Source organism: Sminthopsis crassicaudata, chromosome 2, assembly GCF_048593235.1.
Source record: "Sminthopsis crassicaudata isolate SCR6 chromosome 2, ASM4859323v1, whole genome shotgun sequence".
Lineage (NCBI taxonomy): Eukaryota > Metazoa > Chordata > Mammalia > Dasyuromorphia > Dasyuridae > Sminthopsis > Sminthopsis crassicaudata.
This window is the reverse complement of record NC_133618.1, coordinates 385962824-385987494: the sequence shown is the minus strand read 5'-3', so window position 1 is coordinate 385987494 and position 24671 is coordinate 385962824. Positions and strand designations below refer to the sequence as shown.

The 24671-nt window shown below is 33.3% G+C and overlaps 1 protein-coding gene across 11 annotated transcripts in view; it reads left to right on the top strand.

Annotated features, from left to right (window-relative positions):
- Positions 1-24671, top strand: part of FAM13B (family with sequence similarity 13 member B) — a 155594-nt gene that overhangs the window by 68515 nt on the left and 62408 nt on the right. For 9 of the 11 annotated variants that reach the window (XM_074291409.1, XM_074291408.1, XM_074291406.1 and 6 more), the window contains exon 2: positions 20379-20545. The gene's annotated coding sequence lies outside the window, so the exon portion shown is untranslated. Of the gene's footprint in view, positions 1-20378; positions 20546-22609; positions 22739-24671 lie in introns of those variants that run through there. The other 2 variants (XM_074291407.1, XM_074291400.1) reach the window with 2 other exon arrangements.

Below are 24671 nucleotides of genomic sequence, written 5' to 3'. Positions count from 1 at the left end.
AAGTGTGTCCTACAGTACATTGTTTTAGGTTTGTCTGTTTTTAGTAGTAGCTATTGTGAAGGGGGGGGAAGGATAAATAAGTGTTGAGCCTGGGGTCTTATTTAACAAGAAATTACTGATTATGCAGGATGGATTATGAGGATAAGTGAATGTGATAGGAAATAAAATGTAGTTTCATTGTGAAAGTTTAGCTTTCATTACACTTTAAAAAGTCCTTTGTATTAGCCTTCTTGGTATTAAAGAATTGAAGGTAGATATCTTTGCTAGGGGGTGCAGTAGATAGAATCTGGAGTCAACAGGACCTAAATTCAAATTTAGCTTCAACAAACTTACTAGCTGTGTGATCCTGAGCAAATTACTTAGCTTCTTTTTGCCTCAGTTTCCTCATTTATAAAATGGGTATAACACCTACATTCCAAGATTGTGAAGATAAAATGAGATATTTAAGTGCTTAAAAATTTTAAAAAGATGAATAAATGCTAGGTCTTATTTTTATTATTGTATATAAAGAGGCAACACAACTGACAGAAAGCTAAGGTGGAGCCCTTCAATAAAAGTAGGTTCTTTTAATTTGGGATCTTTTAGGTTTAATTTTAATAGTTGATGTCATTTCGCATAGATCATTTAAGAAATAGCTATTATTAGCAATATAATTATCTAAAGTTACTGATTTTTAAAAAAAATTTTTTTTTTATTTTAGGCTCTTCAAAGTGAAGACTTCAAATTTTATTCTTCTGCCTTATTTCCAAGTTGTACTTTTCCTGTTTCTTCTTACTGTGCATACTTTAATGTGTTTGCTGTTGGTCTTAAATATTCTTTCAGGTAGACTAGAGTGTCCTTACTATTATCTTTCTCTAAAAAGTGGGAGAGAAAAATAAGTTCAATCCAATTTAAAAACCTACTTTTATTAATTATTTATGTGGTCCTCATTCCCCATTAACCTATACAACCTATTAACAAAGAAATATATTTGAAGTAACAAATCAACACATTGCTTGTGTATGACAACAGAGATTTCATTTAACTATCAGTGTAAGTATCAGTATTCAGTAATGCTGTCTTTTTCTTGAGAGGTTTCACCCTATACCCTACCTTGGCCTTTCTCCCTCCCAATCTTAGTCTTATGGTTTCTGTTTTCAGAATATTTCTGGTTCTTCACTTTCCAATTAAACTGGTACTACACTAATTTATATCCTTGTTACTTGTTATATAAACTGTTGTTAGGTTCTCCAACTTTGGTGTCTTACTCTGCTGCCATTAGAGAATCTTCTCTTTGCCCAGTTGTCAAAATTATGTACAAGAGGGAAACCTTCTCTTTTGCTTGAGGACATTCAGTTGCTGTCATATACAAACTTTAGAGGCTGTTTCAGATTTTTTTAATTGATGTAAAGAGTTCCAGATCACCTTCTACTCTGTAATTACAGTACTAGAATTGTTCAGTACACTGTGAGGTTAAATGACTTAACCAAGGTTCACATAGTAATCAGGAACTCAGGTTTTCCTAACTCTGACTGAGGTCAGTCTTTTATCTATAACAACACATTCCTCTCTGAATCTATTTTCCTGGCTTTCTTTTATTATGTTTCTTTTCTTAAACTATATTCTGCCCAAATTGTACTACTTAGTTTCCTAGTCTCTGGAAATATAGATTATTCCCCATACATTCCCTCCACATTTTTTCTAAATTCTTTTCTTTCAAGGTTTAACTCAGATGCTACTTCTTCATGTTTCCTTTGCTAAAAGTATTGTGTTTTTACATTTTCCTAGGTATTTCTTTGCCCAGATCTTCCTTTATCTTCATTGCATTTTTACCTTGTATAATACAATGTTTAATAGTTATTAATTAATGCATATGCCACTGGTTTAACAAGTTCATTAAAAGCTATAACCATTTTTCATTTTTGTATCATTAATACCATCACAGCCCTTTACATACAGATCTTTAATAAATGTTGTTGCTTTACAATACTTGAATCCATTTTATTACTTTTAATATTTTATGCTTTTTTTACTTTTGTAAGTCAATCTGATATTGCTGTTATCTTAGTCCCACATAAGCATCAGAAAGTAAGAAATGAAACTTCTCCTTGAATTTTAAAAGTGAAAGTCACTCATTCAGTTTTACTACCTTCTCATACTAAAGATAGTGGATTGAAAACAGTCCTAAAAAGAGTCCTAATATGAACAGGATAGACTTTAAGAGTTAGATGGAATACTACTTTTCACAAGGGAAGCTACTAGACTAATATGGTGGGGTTTTGTGGGTTAACAATACTTTATACTATTAACATTTAAGAAAAAAAAGAGGAATTCTGGTATTAGATATTTTTTAGTTATGCTGATTTTGAGCTCATTGTTATTCTCTGCAGAATCCAATAAATTTATAAAGGAACTAAATTTTACTTTTCAGGGATGGTAATGGTAACTTAGTCATTGTTTCAGCATTCAAAATACTGAGTTTCTAAGAAAAATACTTAATACTTTACCAATGGTGAATGGGAATACCTCATACATTAGAGCCCCACTTTTACTTCCTTAATGTTCCAAGATGTTGGAGAATAAATATTTTTGTTACATTTATGCTTAAATCTGTGGGAAATGAATTACATTTGGAACCATATTTCTTAAATCATAGGCTTAAAATTAAGGAGATGAGCTTTTTGTGTATAAACTTTTATTTTAAAATCTAAAAATAATCTGAACACAAAATTATGCTGCTGTCGTCATGAGGAAGAACGTTTTTGTTCTGTAATTGAGGACATTGATGCAGAAAAATTACAACTTATTTACTTTGTTTAAGATCACATCCCTAAACCCTGGCTTTCTAAATATTGAGATAGATTACACTTACTTTAAATTCTTATTGTAGCTGGATGGCTGCTCTTATGACTATAGGAGTAGTAATTTGAAAATGTGCTAGTTGATATGGGTTGGACACAGAGAGCCTTGAAAGATTTTTTGGAGAAGGAGAAATACAAAGAAGATTGGCACTATGAAATAAATTGTCTTGTCAGAAGATCTGTTTAAGATGTCTGAATAGGAAGAAAGCAACTTTCTGGCCTTTTCCCGGCAGTTTATCATCTGCTGATGAATGCTTCTATGTCAAATTATAGGACATTTACTATAAGATACCTGAAGAGTTGTCCTTCTTGAAGAGGAGGATTATGACATCAGGGAGGTGATGCCATGACATGCAAGTGAATTGGGTGGGCTGTCACCCAAAAGCCTTACCTTCTCCTCCAACCTATCTGGCTCCAGTGGCAAGATATAGATCAGGATATAGATATGGCCCTATGTAGTAAGCCTCTGTGACCTTATTAAGGTCATTAACAGGTCTCAATTGACTGAGGCAATAACTATTCATTGATTCCAGCTGGGTAAGATTTGAAGCAAAGAATGACCTTTTTACCTGATCAAATAAATTAAAACCAAAAACTCAAGATCTGAAAGGGTCACCTACTATCTAAATGGTCCTCGTCAGAAAGAATCGTAGAAGTTAGACCTTGCTTGGTTCCTGTGTTTCCCATGGAGATTTATACATATATGAGTTTGAATTTTTTTCATATGAGCCAAATTTTGTTTTATGGGCCCTTATATGGCTGTGTTACCAAAAGCCTCAAAGTTTAGGGAAGAAACTTAAAAACCATAGAGCAGCAGGAAGAGCAGATTTCAGAGTTTATAGAAAAGCTTAGTAAAATCCTAAGGACTAAAATTGTGTAGGAAAAGTCAGTCCTGCTGGGGGATGTGAAGCTTTCAGAAATGAAATTCTGAAAACATAAAGACATAAAGGGGGGAAATATTTGTGACAAATACGGAAATTTTCAGTTTAGAGTTATTTTCAGAAGTTAATCAATTTATTCCTATTTTGCCCTCCTGTTTTAATAGAATAGGGTACTTTCTTATTAATGATTTTTTCAAATCTAGTGCCCAGCTTTTTTGTATGATTCTACTTTTTAGGCATTCTGACTCTTAAAAAAATGATTTTTCCTCGACCTACTTTTCATGTCAGTTTTACGGTGGTAGATATCTTACTAGTTCTAATTTTTCAGTTTTTTTCTATTTCTGATAATTCTTTCATGGTGTCATTGAGTTTTATTCTCTTCTGTTTTTTTAAGTTCAGTGAAAAATGTTTACTACCTCCTGTTTTAAACTATTTGGTTTCCTTCTGTTTTCCCTTAAAAACTCTAATTTCATTTTTTAACTCTTATCTTTATTCTTCCAGATAGTCTTATAGTCCTTATGAACAAGATATTCTTTTCTTTTAAAAGTTTTTTTCTTTTTCTTTTTCCAGTTTCATGTAAAGATAGATTTCAACACTCATTTTTGTAAGATTTTGAGAACCAAAATGTTCTCCCTCCTGTCTTTTCTCCCCTAGATAGCAAGCAGCCTGATATAGGTTATACATATGCAGTCATTTTAAACATATTTCTATGACATTTTTTTCTCTGAGACTTTGTATTCATTGGAGAGAGATTCTCTTCTGGTTTTACCTCTTGGGCTTTTCTTAACCCATATTTTTTTTTTTATTGTATTTGAAATAGTCTTACATCTCCATTTCTCGTTTCTGGATTTAGACTTTGTTCCAGGAACAGGCTTTGTCCCTTTGTTTTTATATGGTATGAACCTGTTTTGCTTTATTCCCTTTGTAGTCTGGATAATGCTACTGCTGTAGTTCTGGATGAGGTGGCCAGGTCAGGTCCCACCTTCTTCCAAATTACCTAGCTTTTACTTCTGTCACTTGGTGTTTACTAGCTTCAACACCATCCTCTATTCATTCTTTTCCTGAAGCAGTCCCCAATCAGGGTTTTTGTCCTCTACTGTGGCCTTAAAAAGCCATTGAACATTGGTAGTTGCTTAGGTTGTATGCTTCAGGGAGGATTTATTCTCTCAATTTATTCTACCACTATGGGATCCTGTGTTCTGCTGTGGTATCAATAAGAATGCTGGTTTCAAGTATTTTGGAGGACTCAGTAACATGCCTGATGGGTCCCAATAGATTGGCTGACATCTTCCTGGTTTTAGACTGATTAGGTAGATAGGATAGTGCTGACTCCTGTTGTGGGTCCTATAGCAGTATTAATTGAAGGCTTTTTGGAGGGCCATCTGGAATATGGGCACTTTTCTGACCCTATCTTCTACTATGAGTTCTGAGGTCTCTTAGAAGAAAAGCTGTGAAATGTGTGTATTAAAACTGTCTTTATCCTTGAATAGCTGAATCAAAACCTTGCTTTGAGTCTAGAGGACAGAACTAGGATCCTGCTGGTTTCAAGTCCTATTAACCTAAGTTGTCTTCTCCCTCTTTTCATCTCTTCTCTTACATATCCCCAATTATTTTCTCTTTCAATACTGGATTGAATGGAAGATTTTATTGATCTGGATATTACTATTGCTGTAATTCTTGGGTTGTCTTGATCATTACTTCATCTGGTATTCTTTAATTCTTTGCTTGGGTGGTTGTCATGTGAACTAGGCTCCTCTAGTATGTTTCACATCACCATCTTAAGTTTGTTTTTGTTTTTTTGTCTTTTCTTCCCAACCTTGACTCTAGTTAGTTCAACTTTACAGTCTTTTATTCTTGAATCCTTTTGTCATCTTAATTTTTATCATCATTCATGCTTTACTAATATAGCTTTGGCTTTCTCCTACCTTTCTCCTTTTCATATACTGTTGAATGAATTTGGAGGAAGCCATGGAATTGAATTAGTCTGTTACAAATTTATCTAATATTTTTCATTGCAGCAGAATAGGCCTTTATTCCTCTTTGATATCCTAGTATCTATAGACTTGATTGCAGACCTTCTTTTCTCCCCAAGCTTCTCATACTTTTCCTTGCTATCAGACTCCTCTGTTTTGCCTCCTCTGAGACATTGAGAAAATAGAGGCCAATATATCTATTTTAAACCCTCTCTTCTGTTTGTTTTTTGTTTTGTCTCTTCTGTATTCTCACTTTCTTACCTCATCAGTTCCCATAACTTTTATCATCTCCATGCTGATGGCTGTCATATATTCTGTACATAGTAATGTGAATTTGGAATTTAGGAGAGATAATAGAGATTTAGGAATCTTTTGCAGAGAGATGAAAATTGAACCCATGGGAGTTGGTGGTCCAACAAATGAGAAGATATGGAGAGGAGAATGACCAGACAGATAACTCCTACTTAATGAATGGGAGAGATGGTTGCTGATGTAAAAAACTGATAGAACAAATAGGAGAGCAAAGTAGTGTCATTAATAGGGATGATCCATGAAGAGGGCTTGGTTCACTTTTTTTCAGAAGTTAAGAAAGTTAAGACTGAGGAAAAATCTAGTTAAATTTAGTAGTTAAAAGAGATTATTAACTTCAGCAGTTTATTGGATTGGAAACCAGATTGTTGAAAAGTGAGTGGGAAGGGGGGAAATGGAGGAATCCACATGACCCTTTCTTGGAGTTCTGTTCTGAAAAATCAGACTGAAGGTTAAATGGGTGTGATGGGGTTAAGGATAGGTTTTTAAAGAATAGGGAAGATCCAGACATGCTTTCATTATATGATAGGGAAGGAGCCCGTTGGACAAGGAAAGATGCAGAAATGAAAAGGCATGATTGAGAAGGGCATGGTCTTGAAGGAATTCAAATTTATTAATGCTTTCCTCTGTAATGATTCAGTAGGAAGGAAACCAGCATTTATGAAATGCCTATTATGTTCCAGACACTCTGCTAGATCTAGCATTTTTCAAATAATTTTCATTTGATTCTTATAAGAGCCCTTTGAAGTACTATTATTCCCATTTGACAGTTGAGGAAACTGAGACATACAGGTTAAAGCAAGTTTCTTAACTTTGTTGTGAACTGTCTTTCTGACTAAACTCAGTGCTCTGTCCACTATGCCCACCTAGTGGCCTTCAGTAGTATTTCATTGGGAGGAAAGAAGGTAGATGAGACTTTTGGCCAAGCTTGATTGAGGACAAGCAGTACAAGATTCAGATAGTCAACATATTCTACACATTTGCTGAATAGCAGACTACTTGTGTCCAGAGCTCAATTTTATTTTGACTGGTGCTTTGTCTAGATCTTTTTTTGAACCTCTTTGAGTCCTATGATTAATACTCAAAAGCTTAATTTTTATTGACTTCAGTTATCTGAAGGGGGAGGCTATCCATTTTTTTTTTTTTTAGACAGTAGATGTATTCTTAAAACTTGGATTGAAATGAGTTTTAATCAGTTAATTTTACTTGCTTCAGAAGAGACAGAACATTCTACTTAAAATGCCTTAATATTCCTTTCATATAATGAACTGTTCTTTTACAATATGAATAATTATCTCCAAGTGATGGTATCTTTTAGCAAATTTATATTTTGGTTTTTACTCTTTTTCTTTAAAATAACTGTAGCCTTTATGTGAGAGCTTGACAATATAATTTAATGAACAGATAGGTCTCCATAAGCTAGGAAAAAATTTGTTAGAATCTGTACTGCAAATACAAAGCTAATACTATTCTTTAAAGTAGAAAAAAATTAGAATTTAGACAGAATTCAGAGTTTCTAGTTTGTAAAATGACTAAATTGATTTCTATATCTTTTCTATAATATTTTGTAACTGTAATTGCTTTTTGGATATCATACCCATCTAATTCAAATTGCAGTCAGTATATCCTTGCATGCTTTGTATTGCTGGAAGCTTAAAATGATTATGCAGCCAGTTTAATATAAATAGTAGAGGATATTAAATATTAGAACTTGCTATTCCTTGAATCAAAGTTTGACAGTCACTTTTATTATTTCATGTAGTACTATACTAAGTTGAGTATGGGCTGAGCACTATATTAGCATAAAGTTCTAGATTACAGAGTTTTCTGGATGAGATGCATAAACAAGAAAGAGTTGTAGTCTAACCAGATAGGAAAAGGGTAGAGAATGTCTTTTGCTCACCGAACTATGCAGTTGGATAGACAACTAACTTATACAGTGTATCCCCTCTGCTATGATAGAACTTTGCTAAGACTTAGTCTATGTTTATTAACATTTTCTCAAATACTTTTAAAAATCTAGACAATACAGTACATCAAATCCTGACTTATATTATTGAGTTATAAGTACTTAAACTGAAAATATAAATATCATTGAGAGCTGGCAAGTTGGTTCCCTGACTTTCTGAATCATTTTCCTCATCTGTAAAATAAGAGAATTTGAACCAAGATCTCTCTCTGACTCAATTTTATTACTTGACATTCTCCTTTTTAATTAATCCAAAAGAGGAGGTTTCTATTAAATAGTTAGATGGCTTGCAGTTTTTCAGAAAACAAAGTTTGTAGATATGCTTTATGTGCTTCTAAAGGCAGCTAGAAACCTGTGCTCTTTGGTTTGCATGCTTTTTTTTTTTAACCATGCTTATAATGAAGATAAGCAAAAAGAATACCATTTAATTGATTGTAAGCTCCTTGAGAGCAATGACTTTATCTGTTTATATACATAACACTTGACAAAATTCCTTGTGTTCAGTAGATGTTTATCAAAGGTGTTTGCTAAGTTTATATGTCAACATGAGATACTTAAGAAGAAAAAATTTAGTGAAAAACTTGGGGAAAACTTACTAAGTAAATATATATACCGTGATACTCTGAATTCAGAGCAAAGGTGTTAACTGGAATTGATTAAGAAAAACATTGGAAAAGATGGTTCTCTTTAAGAAGGGTCAAAATTTGCTGGACAGTGGTTAGCAGTGAACAGCATCACCCATTTACATGTCCCAACCCCCAAAAAAGAATGGCTATAACTTAGGTGGGAAAAGGAAAGTTATTGCTGAGATAATAATTTATAAATCACTGTTTGTATAGCCAGAATAATTTGACTTACAGGATCATAGATTTAGGGTTGGGAAATATCTTGTTATATCAAAATCAACAGATTAGGATAAAGATGAAATGATTACATTTAAACAAGCTGTTATCAGTGAAAAATCATACTATCTCAGATTATTATCCTTTCCTAAGGAAGGTTAACCAGTATAAAACAGTAGCTACCTGAAACCCAAAAACTATATTAGCCATCACAGATTTGCCAAAAAGTTGAGAGTGCAGCTAAAGGCAACAACCCTAGGTTAGAATATACATTTATTTACATAATGTTTCTAGTACTTTTTTTCATGTGTTTTCTTTTGACAAATGAGTTCCTAACACACTTAAGCTCCTTTAAGTTAATTTCTCCAGAAATTTGTGGGAAAAAAACTTAATTTTGACCCATTCATTTTGGAGAATGTTGGAAGATTGAGGAATCTCATGTAACAGAAATTAGCAGTGGAGTGGAAAAATGGATTTGCAGAAAATACATCTGAGATTCAGTTAAGCCAGGAGATCACAGCAACATTAATTAATTTGTTTGTTTATTTATTTTTTAAATTAATTTTATAATTATATATATTTTTTGACAGTATATATGCATGAGTAATTTTTTGGTAACATTATCCCTTATATTCATTTTTCCAGATTTTCCCTTCCCTCCCTCTACTCCCTCCCCTAGATGACAGGCAATCTCATACATTTTACATGTCACAATAACATTTAGATGTGAAACTGGAAGGATAACAGGGAAATTGGGCAAATTTCTTTGTAACAAAAATATTTCATGTCAGTTGTAGTGGAGACAATTACATTTGGACTCTTGGCTCTCAATATTTGTGAACTAGAAATTACACTTAAAATTAGAGAAATATTCTAAGAATGGCTATAAGAAATCCTTACTGACACCAGTTTTGAAAGCAATGAAGGCTATATTTTCAGTTCTGTGAAAGGTGAAGATAATGATTTGGCACATGATGAAATCAACATTGAATTCCTTTGTTTAAAGAGAATCTGTTAAGATCTTCAATTTTCCTAGGGAAAAGAAATATGGGTATCATTTACGTACTTTTTCATCTCTGTCTAAATGGGCATAATTTATATATCTATGGAGGGCACTTTAATAAAGGATGTTTAACAGATGTTTATTAACATCTTTTCTCTTGTATCACCTATATTCCCTCTATATTTCTGTTCCTCTGCCTCCCAAAGCATCCCTTTATTTGACATCCCTTATGTCAAAGACTTTTTTTTTTAATCAAATGAAAAAGGGAAGAAGAGAAAAAAAATTCAGTGAAATCAGTACATAAAAAAATCTTACAACATGTCATATTCCTACATCTGTGGACCTCCACTTCTTTAGAGCAATGGGGTGTCTTCTCATATTTCCTCTTTGAAATCAAAGTTATGCTTTAAAATTTTACAACATTCATTTTTTTCCCCAAAAAATTTTGGGTTATTTACATTGTTGTGGCCATTGTCTGTTATTTTCCTCTTTTTTAATTTTTCACCATTCAGTGCAAGTTTTTCCTTGTTTTTATAATAAAACTATTAAAGTTTAAAACTGCACTAAGACTTTGGGGATTTCCTGTATAATTGGTAAACATTTTTCTAGAACAGATACCCTTATGGTCACACTTAATTGAAGGATTTAGAGAACACAAACTTGCTTTTCAGTTTTGTTGATTGTAATAAAGCATTTGACAGTTTGAAGGTTCTGTTTATCTCTCTTCCATATATAAAGATCATGTAAGATTTTTTGATTTTGGTATAGTAGTAGAAAACTTCAGTAATCCTCTGTCAATATCTTAGGCATTATAACAAAAGATGTTTGCTACTATCATGGAGGATGTTTAGCCCACTTTTTATATAGAAAGGATAACATTGTACTGATTATATTAAACTCCTAAATAGAGTCTTCTTGATGGAATCGACAAACACACAAAATATATTGAGTTGGATGAACAATCTATTAAGGTAACCAAGCCATACATTTACCTTGGAAAATCACTTCAGATGGATGGATCATAGCTGAATTGGAGAAAGAAAATAGATTATATTTTGAAATTTGTGCAGTGCTTCCAACACAAGCTATTTCCTAACAGAAAGACTCATCCTTTTAAACTTTTTTTTTTTTTTTATGAGCTTAAAAGTCATCAGCAAAGTTGAACATTTCCATATATTAAGGACAGAAAAGGAGGATTGCATTTTGAATGGTGAACTGATATGTTACAATTTGTTTTTTAAAGGACAAAAGCTTTAACAGTACCAGCTCTGTCTTTCCACCTGTGTGCCCTTCTGAAATTCACAAGTTCTTTTTTTTTAAAATCTATACCTTTAATAATTTCTTATGTGGCAGTAATAAACCCTATTCCATCCATATTTCATAATTTGTTCAGTGATTTTGCCAGTTGTTGGATACTTAATAGTTTCTAATTCTTGGCAATAACAAAACATAGTGCTATAAATATTTTTTGTCATGTAGGTCTTGTCTTTTTAGCTCTTTGACATAGAAGTCCAGCTATTCCAGGTTTTTACCTAACATAGTAGGGAAGCCTACCCTGGATACTAAGATGAGTAGTGATGTCACTGAGTCAAAGAGTTTTACTAAATTTAGTGATTTTTTTTTCCCCTGAGGCAATTGGGTTTAAGTGACTTGCTCAGGGTCACACAGCCAGAAAGCTTTTTCTTTAAGGTTAGATTTGAACTCAAGTTCTCCTGACTTCAGGGATGGAGCTCTATACACTACACCAACTAGCTACCCCTAGTGATTTTTTTAAACCATAATTCTTTTCCAGAATGATTGGAATGTTAAATGATAAGCTCATAATTCTACTAAATATTAAGCTTCTCTGTCTTCTCTAACATATAATTTTCTTTTTTTATGATCATTTTTGACAAATCTGATGGAAAACCTGTCTTTTTAAATGCTAGTATATAAATAGTGAATGACATAACATCACAGTTTCCAAAGATCCAAGATTTACAGATGATCCAAAGTATAATAATGATATGGGTAAAATTAGCTGCAGCATACTAATGATGATTTGAATGCAAGAGATACCTAGGGTATAAGATAGAGGAAAGTCCTGTAGAGAAACTGAAAGATAATAGGTAAACAATCAAAATACTAAATTGATTTCTGTGTATTCTGAGTTGGGCCTCATTCATGCTAGTTCCTTGGTAGTTTGATATTGGAATGAAGTAAGATACTCATAGGGCACTTAACAGTTAACAAAAGGTTATTAGCCATAGCAAGAGGATATTCAACAAGTTTGCTTTGAGAACCCCAAGTTTATCACGTCTAAACTCTTCCTCTGCCTCTGAGTTGCCTATTGTGGTCCTCTAGCAAAGTATCAGAATGCCTGGAACTCTTCGTGGCTCTTTTTTGAATCATTCCAACCTCCAAATCCATTTCCTCTAAGATTCCATGCTACTCTTAGAGTTAATTATCTGAGACAATCAAGTTTTAAGAAATCAGTACTTTTTAGTGTTTAGGGACAGCTAAGTGCTAAGAGAATACAGTGCTAGATCTGAAATTAAGGAGACTCATTTTCCTGAGTTCCCATCTGATCTCAGACATTATGTACATATCCATCCATTTATCCATGCATGCATATATATAGACACACGTGGCTGTGGGGTTGGGAGGAAGAGTGATTTAGCTGGTCCAAGCTTCTCTGCCTCAAAGTTGCTTATTGGATTCCTCTAGCAAAGTATCAGTATTTGCCTGGAGCTCTTCATTCTCTTTTGCACCATCCCCCACTTTGGGTCTCTTTCCCTCCTCCCCTCTTCCTCCCCCTCCTCCTGCCGCCACCCCCACGCAAGGACTAATGTTAGACTTAGCCTTTAGTTCTCTGAGCCAATCAAGTCTTGAGTATGGCTTCCGTACCTTTAAGAATAGCCTAGCCTAACTTGTAAGGCAGCTGTGTGTGAAATGGAGTGCAAGGCCTGGAATCAAGGAGTCTCATCTTTTTGAGTTCAGATCTGACCTCAACATTATATGTATATGCATACACAATACATATACACACACAAATACATATATAGAGAGTATGATTATGTGTGTGTGTGTTTATGTAGTTTAGAATGTCTTTCCCATCACAGTATGAATAGGAAAAAAGGTAGAACTTCTCTGGAGAGTATATTATTTATTACAACATATAAGTGAGAGTTGAATAGAAGGAGAAAGATGTGAATTAGTTGCAAAATCATGAAGCTATTGAAATACAAATGTTAGAGACCAATCAAAAGATTGATGTTCATTTTTTAATGACTGAAAAATGTCATAAGGTACCCAATAACTTAGTGTTGGCTAAGGAAAACATTATACCAAAAAGGGAGATTATTGCTTGCTGGTTCCCAATGCTGGAAAATTATCAGGGACCAAATATGATTTTGTCAATAGCTAGGAAAATCTCATGAAAAGTCATTGAGCTAACTTGAGCTAAAGTGAAATCTTAAGTGCTTATGAAGAGAACATTATTTTATATGTATGGATTAATATTCAGATGCAAATTAAAACTCTTCTCTGCTTAGCTAGTTTCATAGCACCAAAACTCTTTATTAGCTAATGGCTAAGTTTCTGGTTATAGACTTATTTTGAATTTGGTCTAGATCTCTGAGAACAATAAATTGTATTATATTATTTTGTAAATTATAGGCTTGTATTCAAAACATGTAAAACCTGAAACATCAGCAAAGATGAACATTTCATTATGCAAAAAACCAAAAAAAATTGTATATGAAACTGTAAACTTCTATCATATAGTTTTGAAAAATTAAGTTTACATTATATTTTATACTGTATTTACCAAAAAGCCCTCTTTGTCCTATCATTTAGAGCATTCCCAGATTGATATTGGGGGCAGCTAGGTGGCGCAGTGGATAGAGCCTTGAATTTAGGAGGACCCGAGTTCAAATTTGGTCTCAGACACTTAACACTTCCTAGCTGTGTGACCCTGGGCAAGTCACTTAACCCCAGCCTCAGGAAAAAAAAAAAAAGAAAGAAAAGATTGATATTGGACCTGCAAGAGCTTTTTGCTCTGCAAACATACCTTATGGAACTTTAGGACTGTCTCCCAAGCAGTAAATCAGCAGAGTAGTACTGTTAGTTTTATTTATGATCATGGACAAGTCAGTTTGCTCCTCTGCTTATTTCCTTATCTGTTAAATGGGATACTACTTAAGTGGACTAACTCCTGTTTTTTATTTTTTTTATTTTTTAAGGAAAGAACTTTATCTAAACCTTGAAGTGATCAAGAAATTTGAGTTGTAATAGAGGAAAGTGAAGTCATACCTTAGAGATATAATAAATGAATATGTGGCAGTGTTGAGTTCTAAAGCATCGGATAAAAGATCACATTTTCTTTTGGGAAGGGAACTTGAGCATTTTCTAGGACAGTCTCTTCATTCTGTATATTTTTTAGTCCATTTGGGTGATTTTATCAGTGATGGAAATATCAACAACTTCTTTCTAATTTTTGTCACCTTAAAATTGTCTCAGTGCCAACGAACTTGCCCATGGTCATTTAGCCAGTATGATATCAAAGACAATACTTGAACTCGCACATGTTTTTTGATGTCAAGGCCAGCCATCTAGTCACTGCCACACAGAAATGAAGAAATTACTGTAATAACTTAGTCTTCCTGATTTTTTTTTTCTTCTCTCAAATTAAAAAATGATGATTCTTTAAAAAATACTACTTTAATTGGTATTCCTCTGTTAAAAACCAATGATTACTTATTGTTTGTACTTATTGTTAAAATTATTGTTTCCTGCCTTTTATTTAAAATCCTCCATAATATGTCCTTATCCTATTTGTTCAGCCTCATTTACTTAAAAGTCAATATTCTCATAGTTTTCTACTGGTCAGTTTTTTTATCTTCACTGTCCTGCATTTGTATATTATTTTCTCTCTGCCTTTGTTTCTGATGTTACTTTTTAACCTGCATTATTTACTTAACCCTTTCTGGTCAGGCTTAATTCTTTATTTTTTACAGGAATATTTAACATAGCTTTAGTCAATAATGATTTTTTTATTCCCAGAACCACACTATCAAACCGTTTTATACTTAATTATAAATGGTCTTGTATAGCTTGCTAATTTGTTTAGTGTTCATTAATTTTGTCTTCTGAGCTAGGTAGATTATAAGGTTCTTATGGGCAGGGAGAACATATTTATTTTACTCACAGGGTATATCACATATTAATGCTGTATTTGGTACTTAATAAACACCTCTAAGTAAGTGTTAGAATTGGCTTTATTTTAGAGAAAGAGACTAGTTAAGATGCTGTGATCTCCCTTGTCTTTCTTGATTTCTGATGGTGATAGATGTTGTGTAGTCTGACATGTTATATATTATCTTAAGGCTTCTTAGTTCATGTCTTAAAAAAGAACACTTAAAAATTTTTTTTTATTAATTTTATTATTATAACTTTTTTTTTGACAGTATATATGCATAGGTAATTTTTTTTTTTTTTTACAACATTATCTCTTGTACTCCCTTCTCTTCCGAATTTTTCCCCTCCTTTCCTCCACCCCTTCCCCTAGATGGCAGGCATTCCCATACATATTTAATATCTTATAGTATATCCTAGGTACAATATATATGTGCAGAACCGAATTTTTTTTTTGTTGTTGTTGCAAAGGAAGAATTGTATTCAGAAGGTAAAAATAATCTGTGAAGAAAAACAGAAACAAAAAAATGCTCACAGTTTACACTCATTTCCCAGTATTCCTTTTCTGGGTGTAGCTGATTCTATCCATCATGGATCAATTGGAATTGGATTAGTTAAAAGAACACTATTTTTAAGCAGGAGTTATAAACACTGAAATTTCTAGACAGCAACCTTGCATTAGGTCCTTTCCACTGGATGCCCCTTCCATTAGAGCTGGGACAAGTAGATTGCCTACTATAGTGATTGCCAAGCTTAGAGGGGTTTCCATAAAAGCCATTCTTCTGTTCTGCTTCTCAGCACTAATTTTTTTTTTTTTTTCCTTACAGATGTGAGGGGAACAATTTAGGTAGAGTTATTACCAGTATATCCATAGGGAAAGATAAAAGAGTAGCACTACCAAGACTTTTAGTTCCTGCTGTAAATGTCAGCCATGCTGCTGTTTATTGTTGGCATTCCACATAGATAAGGAGAAAGCAGAGCCAGAAATCTTTTGTCCTCTGTTTGGGCACCTCCCACTAATGCCAAAATTAGGAGTAGAGTCCTGGAGAAAGGAGCAAATCTTGAAACATCTGTAATGAGGGTACTTTAGATACCTGAGGATAGGAGTAGAACATAAGCTTTGGATAAACAAATTTCCTTTTAAACATTTTAACTAAAAAATACACATTTTTAAAAATGAATGCCTTGGATCACCGAACCATTGAGAAGTGGAAAAACCAAGTTTTTCATAGTTGATCACTGCACATTTTTGCCGTTACTTATTGTGTACAATGTGTTCTTGGTTCTGCTTGTTTCACTCAGCATCAGTTCATGTAAATCTTTCTAGGCCTATCTAAAATCAGTTTGTTCATCATTTTTTAATAGAACGATAATATTCCATTGCTTTCATATACCACAGCTTATTCAGTCATTCCCCAATTGAAGGGTGTGCACTCATTTTCTAGTTCTTTTCTATCACAAAAAGCTACTGCAAACATGTTTGTATATGTGGATCCTTTTCCCTTTATGATTTCCTGCTGGATCAAGGAGTTTTTACAGTTTGATAGCCCTTTGGGCATAGTTCCAAATTGCTCTTCAGAATAGTTGGATCATTTCACAACTCCCATCAACAATGCATTAGTGTCCCAGTTTTCCCACATTCTCTCTTAATATGGGGATAAATAATTTCCAATCAGGGGGTTTTGTCATTCCGTTTATCCAGGCATGATGGGTTTAACATTTTGACCCCTAACCATAGTGTGGTAGTAGGGAACATTTAATCCACATCAAGAATACTGGCCACTATAAATATATCTACCGTTTTGATCCTTTCCTTATTAGACCTTTATGAAGACCAGAAGGGAAGATGGGTGAAAGAATTATGGGAACAGCTGTGTTTCTTGTTTTTATCCCCTCAATATTCTATACATTCTCTTTCACAAAGGTGCTATGTGGTATTTTCTTCATACACAGCTTATGTTGTTGAATAGATACTAATTCCTATTGCCTTTTCTTGTTTGCTGTGGATCCTGGTTCTTGGACTTAACCTTACCATTATGGTGAAAAGTATGGCCTTGCCTCTTCTCACTCCCCTACTTAAGTTCCCTCAGTGCATATGCCAGGTTTTTTTTAGGTTATATGACACCATTTAAGTAAGTCCCCACTACTTGCAAAGTACTGTGCTAGACTTAATTGTTTATTCTTCAGTCATTTTCAGTTGTGTCCTACTTTTAGTGACCCTGTTTTTTTTTTTTTTTTTAATTTGGCAAAGGTTTGGGAGTGGTTTACTATTTCTTCTTCAGCTTATTTTACATATGAGGAAACTGAGGCAAACAGGGTTAAGTGACTTGCCCAGGGTCACACAATTAGCAAATGTCTGGTCAGATTTGAACTCAGGAAGGAGTCATCCCTGACTTCAGGCCCAGGACTTTATTCATTGTTATCACCTAGACTTTTTAGGTACACTTAATATACTGGTAATGAAGAAGAGAAGGATATCTCTGTTTTGTTAGCAAAAATATTGTCTTATGACTATCAATAAACTTGTACAAAGGAGCGAGAAAGGTAGAGATTTTGAAATGTAACATACCATTATAGAGAATCAATGCTTTCCAGTCTAATGCTTTAGCTAGTGCTAAGAAATTGCCTTTACATCTCTATAACATCTCTATTTATTCCATTTCTCTCCTGTAATTTAACCTGTGGATAGCCTGTGTAGGTCAACTTACTTCTGCCATTTCTATCTCTGGGGATACCACTACGATCCCAATTGTTTGATTTATAATTCAGGAGTAGTCCATTATTCTTCTATTCTCTCATACTCTATTGCATTCCCTCCCCCAATTAAGTTGGTTGCCAAATCTTGTTCATTTTATTTTAACATCTCTAATATCTTTCTTCTTTCATATATAGCCATTATCTTAGTTCAAGCTTTTGTCATCTCTTGCTTGATCTGCTGTTATCATCTTTCAGGCTGTATTCTTCTATCTCTGTCTTGCACAGATTCCAGAATAATCTTCCCATGTTGCTCATATGCTCATTGACTTCCTCCATTGCCTGTGGTAGTTGTCCTGGGAACTCTTGAGAGTTTTAAGTCACTGGCCTGGAGTCACAAGGCCAGTATGTGTCAGAGGTGGACCTTGAATTCTATTTGGTTCTCTGTGTTGCCTTCCTGTAAAACTCATTATATTATTATTTTTTAAAAATGCACTAATGAACCATTCACATAGAAAATTTGTTCCTTTTCAAATACTGCTACTTTAGTAAGAATATGCTCCTTGAGGGCAGTAACTATCTTAGTACCCCAGTGCTCCTGGCATATCATAGAAGCCTTGTCAATGTTGCTTGATTAACATTAGCTTCTGGCTCTGCCTATCACACATCCATTGCATTATTCTTTGGGTATATAGGAGTTTCAAAAGAGAATTATTTGAATATTAAAGGATTAGGATGAAGGAATTGGATATTTTCCCAACAGTAGCTCTTTTTATGACCTTGGTCAAACTTTAATAAAGAATATATCCTATTGTAATTTAATTTTGTTGGAAAAATGCCTTCCAAAAATCAACTTGATTTATTCTCCTAAGAATCAACTCGTGCTCTAAATTTTGTAAAAAAATAAGGTAAAATATACTAATTTTAATAATTTTTATTTTTACTTTTCAAGATAGTGATGAAACAAATCTTTGATAAGTTATTTATTTTGAAATGTTAGCCCCCAATTTAAGTTGATACACTTTCAAGTGTCTTTCCTGTACCCCTGAAAAGGAGACTTTCCAAAAATATTCTTCCTTAGATAATTTTCTAGAAATAGTGGTTATTGGTGTTTGTTTATAGCAAATGGCAATTAGAGCTACTAAAAAGGAACTTCTTTTTAGTTTCTTTTGCTGTTTCCTAAAGATACCTCTCTGTATAGAGTTGTGTGTTCTGATCAGTTTCAGGGTCATGTATACATTCTACACATTTGTCAACAGGTTGTAGTTATTAGGGACTACTGTAATGCACATAGGACCTATGAGAACAAGGAGGGCATAGCTAGTACTTGTTTACCAGCATGCATTTGGCCTGGTTTGGGATGCTAGATTTGCCTACTGGACAGAGCAGATTTAATTAGTCAAGAGCCTTATTAATTACCATGACTCCCTATCATTTAAGCTAACTAGATTTATGAGATTTCCTAATTTGATAGTGACAAACATGTCTTAGAAATCTATTTATTAGAATAAACTTTTGAGACTTTTAACTAATTTTTTCATTTTAATTTTCTATATGTTGAGGCAATGTTTTTCTGACTTTTAATAGAAGTCCATTAAAAATCTTAAACCAAAAACTAAGTGCTTTTAAAAGGTCTTTAAAAATAATTTTATACTTTGAAGTTGATTTTTTTTTTTCTTTTTTTCTTCAGCTTAATAGTCCACATGTTTAAACAGGCAGTTCAGGATGTTTGGGAAATAATTACTGTTGAAAGACATGTTTATGAACATGGCTTTACAGCCCCACAATTTTAATGTTCCTCCTGGGGGTTATAAATTCTGAGTATAATAAACTTTTGAAAACCACACCATATGATGCTTCTTACTTACCTGAACTTTTAAGTGCTACAGTGTGACTTGGTATTATTTCTAAAAGCTTCATTCTAGACTGTTAGAAATAAAATATGTGTGTGACAAATTGACCTTTGTTTTCTAGTTTAGGCAGGATAAAGCAACACACACATGTGAGCACACATACACACATGTGAGCACACATACATGCATGTGCACACCCCCATATATACACATTCACTTTTGTGTGTGTATGCATATATGCATATATATATATATATATACATATATATATATATATATATACACACACTCAATTACTTGTGTATGTACAATACATACATATTTATATTGTATAACTATAGTTCTGCTTTTCAGTCATAACATTAAGTTTATGCTATTACTTTATCTTTTTTGAAATATACTGGAAACCATGTTGCTTACTAGTATAGGCTAGCAGGAAGGAGCATTTTTTTTATTTGAAAAAGATCTTCCTCTGCTTAGGCTTTAAGCTGTTTGAGGATAGTTCATTTGTATTCTGTAGTGCTTGAGGGAATGAGTTATTAGAATATGGGCCATACATGGAACAAGACAATTATTTTTAAGTGGAATCATTCCTTAGGCTATATTTTGCTCCCTAAATTATTCTTGTTAATCTTGTCAATAAATTCTGATAGTTTTTAGTAGTAGAAGGCATTAAGTTGATAATATGAACTTGGAATTTGCTTTACGCATTTCTTAAGGGGTATGGGTAGACTAATCGTTCAGCATCATTTAAAAATAGTTTTATGGATAGATTCTGCCTTTTACTGAAAATGAAAGGTGACTTAAAAATTGAAATCATTTTTTTTTTCTTATTCTAGATTAACTGCTGAAGTACTGATCGAGTTCTGCGTTTCTTCAATGAGGAACTACAGGCTCATCTTCTGCCATAATCTCAAACAGCCATAAATGACAAAAGAATGCTTGCTCAGTGAGGGTAGCTGGTGCAGAAACCATTTTTTAAACTTAGGTGTTTAAGTACTCAAAGGTAAGTTTTCTTAATGGGTAAATAGTCTCTTCCTAAAAGAGACACCTGTATGATTTTTTGGTGATTTAATTAATAACATAAAATCCATTTTGCTTGCCTTATGTTTTCATAAAACACACACACACACACACACACACACACACACACACACACACACACAGAGTATGGCAGCTATGTATAATGTAGTACCCTATATATTTACTTGCCTGGGAATAGCACATTTTTTAGCCTTTGTGATCGAATTGCTTCTTTGAACTTATTTTCAATATTTCCAAAACTTGCTGGATTTACTCTAAGGTTCCAAACCTTTATGTTTGACTATTTTCCACAGATTTCTAAAAGCATATTCTTTATTTCAAAGCATTTAGTATGTTCAATGAGTCTTCCTTTTAAGAAATTTTTGTGCACTATAATTTTATCACAAGATAACTTCCTACCTCCATATTAGAAGAGCCATAAATGAAGTATGGTTGAAGAGGAAAATAGAAGGGAATATATTGTTTTTAAAGTTTTATTTATTTTACGCTGAATTTAAAACACCAAATAAAATGACCACTTTCTTATATCTAAAAAAGAGAACAGAAAAAGAGGATTGTACCTTAAACTACGAATCTTTGTTATGCATAGCTTACTTTTTTTTTTTCTCCCTCAATAGTATTTTCCAATTACCTGTAAAGATAGTTTTCAACATTCATTTTGGTAAGATTTTGAGTTCCAAATGGTTTTTCTTTCCTTGTCTTACCTCCCTCTTCCCCAAGACAGCAAGCATTCTATCGTATATTACATATGTGCAATCACTTAAAATATATTTCCATATTTGTCATGTTGTAAAAAAAATAATCAGGACAAAAGGGAGAAAATTATGAGAAAGAAAAAGCAAACAGAAGGTGAAAATAATATGCTTTGATCTGTGTTAAATCTCCATAGTTCTTTCTTTGGATGCAGATGACATTTTTCATCCAAAGTTTATTAGAATTGTTTTGCTGAGAAGAGCTTAACTGTATCATAGTTGATTATCACATAATCTTGCTGTTAGTATATAATATTATTCTCATTCTGCTCACTTTACCAGTTCATGCAAGTCTTTCCAGGCTTTTCTGCAGTCAACCTACTCATCATTATAGAATAATAATATTCCATTCCATTCATATACCATAACTTAGTTAGCTATTCCCCAATTTATGGGCATCCATTCGTTTCCAATTCCTTACCTCTACAAAAAGAACTGCTACACATATTTTTGTACAAGTGTATTTTTTGTACAAGTGGGTCCTTTTTTCTCTTTTATGACCTCTTTGTGAATCAGACCCAATAGTGACACTGTTGGATTAAAAGGTATGCATAGTTTCTGGTCCTTAGGTCATAGTTCCAAATTGCTCTCTAAAATGGTTGAATCAGTTCATGACTCCTCCAACAATTATAATTTACATTTTAGCGTTTAACTATCAAAGTTATCCCGCTTGTCTATAATTCCTTTTCATCTTTTTTCTGATCTCTCTTGTGCATTTAAAAAAATTTCATTAAATTCCTTATCTTTTTTTTTTTTTTATTTTTTTATTTGAAAGGATAATCCTTTTGCTTGGTCCCTTTTCTCTTTCCCTAACTGGAAAAAAAAAGCAAAAAAACCTCTCAATAAATATTCATTAATTAAGCAAAACAATCTTCCATGTTAACCATGTCTGAAAATGTATGTCATTCTACAACTATAATTCTATCATCTGTTTTACCAAGAGGGATGAGGGGGACATGCTTAAAAGTCTTCTGGGATCATGATTTCTTATTTCATTGATCAGAGTTCTTAAGTCTTTCAAAGTTGTTTTTCTTTACACTGTTGAAATAATTATATTCATTGTTCTCCTGTTTCTGTTCACTTTACTCTTATCATTCATCAAAGCTTCCCTGGGTTTCTCTGAAACCCTCTCTCTTTCCTTTTATTAAACAATAATATCTTGCCTGTGAAACTTGGACAGTCAACACCATGCCAGAAAATTGAATTGATTCTACTTGAATTGTCTTAGAAAGATTCTGAAGATTACTTGAAAAGATAAGGTACCAGACACTGAGGACCTATCTTAAGCTGAGCTGCCAACTATTCAGATGCCACTGCAGAGTGCAGTTTTGATGATACTGACGACATAGCCCGAGTGCCAAACATGTTTAACCTAAAAGACTTCTACAGAGTACTCACATAAGGTTAGTGCTCACATGGTAGTCAAGAATGATACTCGCAAGGTCTCTCTGAAGAATCTTAGTATTGATTGACAGACATGGGTGATGCTGGCACCAGACTGCTCAACATGCTGTGTACCCTCATCAATGAAGGTGTTGTACTGTGTGTGCAAAGCAGAATCTCCGTAGAATAAAGGAAACAAAAATGTGCAAATTCAGAGACATATCCATTCCAAATGTTTTAATGGACTACTTGTCCCCAGCTCATGGTAGGCTTCTGAACTTAAATTGGACTGATCAACCACAGCTGAACACACTGTTCACCTAACATAATGTCATTAATCCTCTTCAAAAACAAATGACAATAGCTACAGTAATATTACATTTATATACCATAATTTGTTCCAGCATCTTTTCAATTAATGATTCACTAATTTCTAGTTTTTCCTGTAATAAAAAACTACTAGAAATTTTTGTACATATGAGTCCTTTTCCTCTTTCTTTGATCTCTTTGGGATATAGGTCTAGTAGTATATCTAGGCCAAAGGGTATATACAGTGTTTAGTTATAAACACTTTTTTTTGGTAGTAGTGCCAAATTGCTTTCTAGAATGGTTGAACTAGTTCAGCTAGTTCACTAGTTCAAAAGTATGTTGGTGTGTCTTTCCTCCTGTCACTTTCCTTTTTTTTTTTTTTTTTTTTTTTTTTTGGTATCTTTGCCAATCTGCATGTGAGATAGACCCTCAAAGTGATTTGAATTTGTGTTTCTCCAATTTTTAATGATTTTTGGAGTATTTTTTTATATGGTGATTGTCAGCTTAGATTTCTTCCTTTGAAAACTATCCATTTGACTATTTATTATTGAGGGACAGTTCTTATTTTTACTAATTTGAATCAGTTCTTTATGTATTTTGGATATGAAACATTTATTAGAAAAATTGCTGCAAATAATTTTTTCTAGTTAATGATTTAGGGGTCTTATATTGCATGCATATTAGGAGACTTAGAAAAATTTGGTTTAAACTAAAGTTGGATGAATACCAGTCTGCTATAATTATGCATGGATTTCATGGATTGGAGAAGGCAATAAAAAACATTGCTTCCCTCTGTTGTTTTTGCAACAAATACACTCAAGAAAGTTTAGACGAAGTCTTCATCTTTGGACTTAGACTTATATCCTTTTGAAAGAAAATATAAGTAAAATTTTTGATAGTGGAAATGGAAGGATAGTTATTTCTCTAACCTTAAAAAAACAAACAAAAAAAGCTATTCTGCTTATAGAAACCATAGTTATTGAATTTTGTATCATATAGAAATAATTGTATCATACATCTATTCAAGTACTTAAAGTATAAGTATTCCTTTCATCCATGGACGTGGCACATTTTCTCATTTTTGGCAGTTCTCTTTCATCTTCCTCCCAAAATACTCCACAAAATTTGTATCCAATGCATTTGTGACTTTCTCCTAAATCTTATTTTCTAGGTACCAATGGAAATATGTGGATGATAATTTTTTTTTTTTTTTTTTTTTTTGTCATTCTCATTGCATGGCTGTCCCACTTCCTTTTCTTATGATACCTCTCCTGGATGTTATCTTATCACACATCATAAGTACAAGTTGTTTTTGTAATATGCTGTGACCTGTTCTGTCTCCATTATCCTTTGGATCATCTGTAATTTTGCCTCACCAAAGCTGTCAGCAAGCCATTTTGAGTGAGGAACAAGAAGTGACTTTTGCTACCTTGTACACTTTCTCCTCTCAAAAGCCAATGGAGATAAGCCAGCCTTTTGAACTCCAGAGCCCTGGAACTATTGATACTGGTCCTGCTTCCAATCTAACCCCTATAGTCATAATCCCACAAAAAAATCTCTGTAGAACAAGGGTCAACTGACTCAACAAATTCTCATCTGCTGCATATGCTTACCAAGCCATTGTCATCACCTCAGTGACCACCT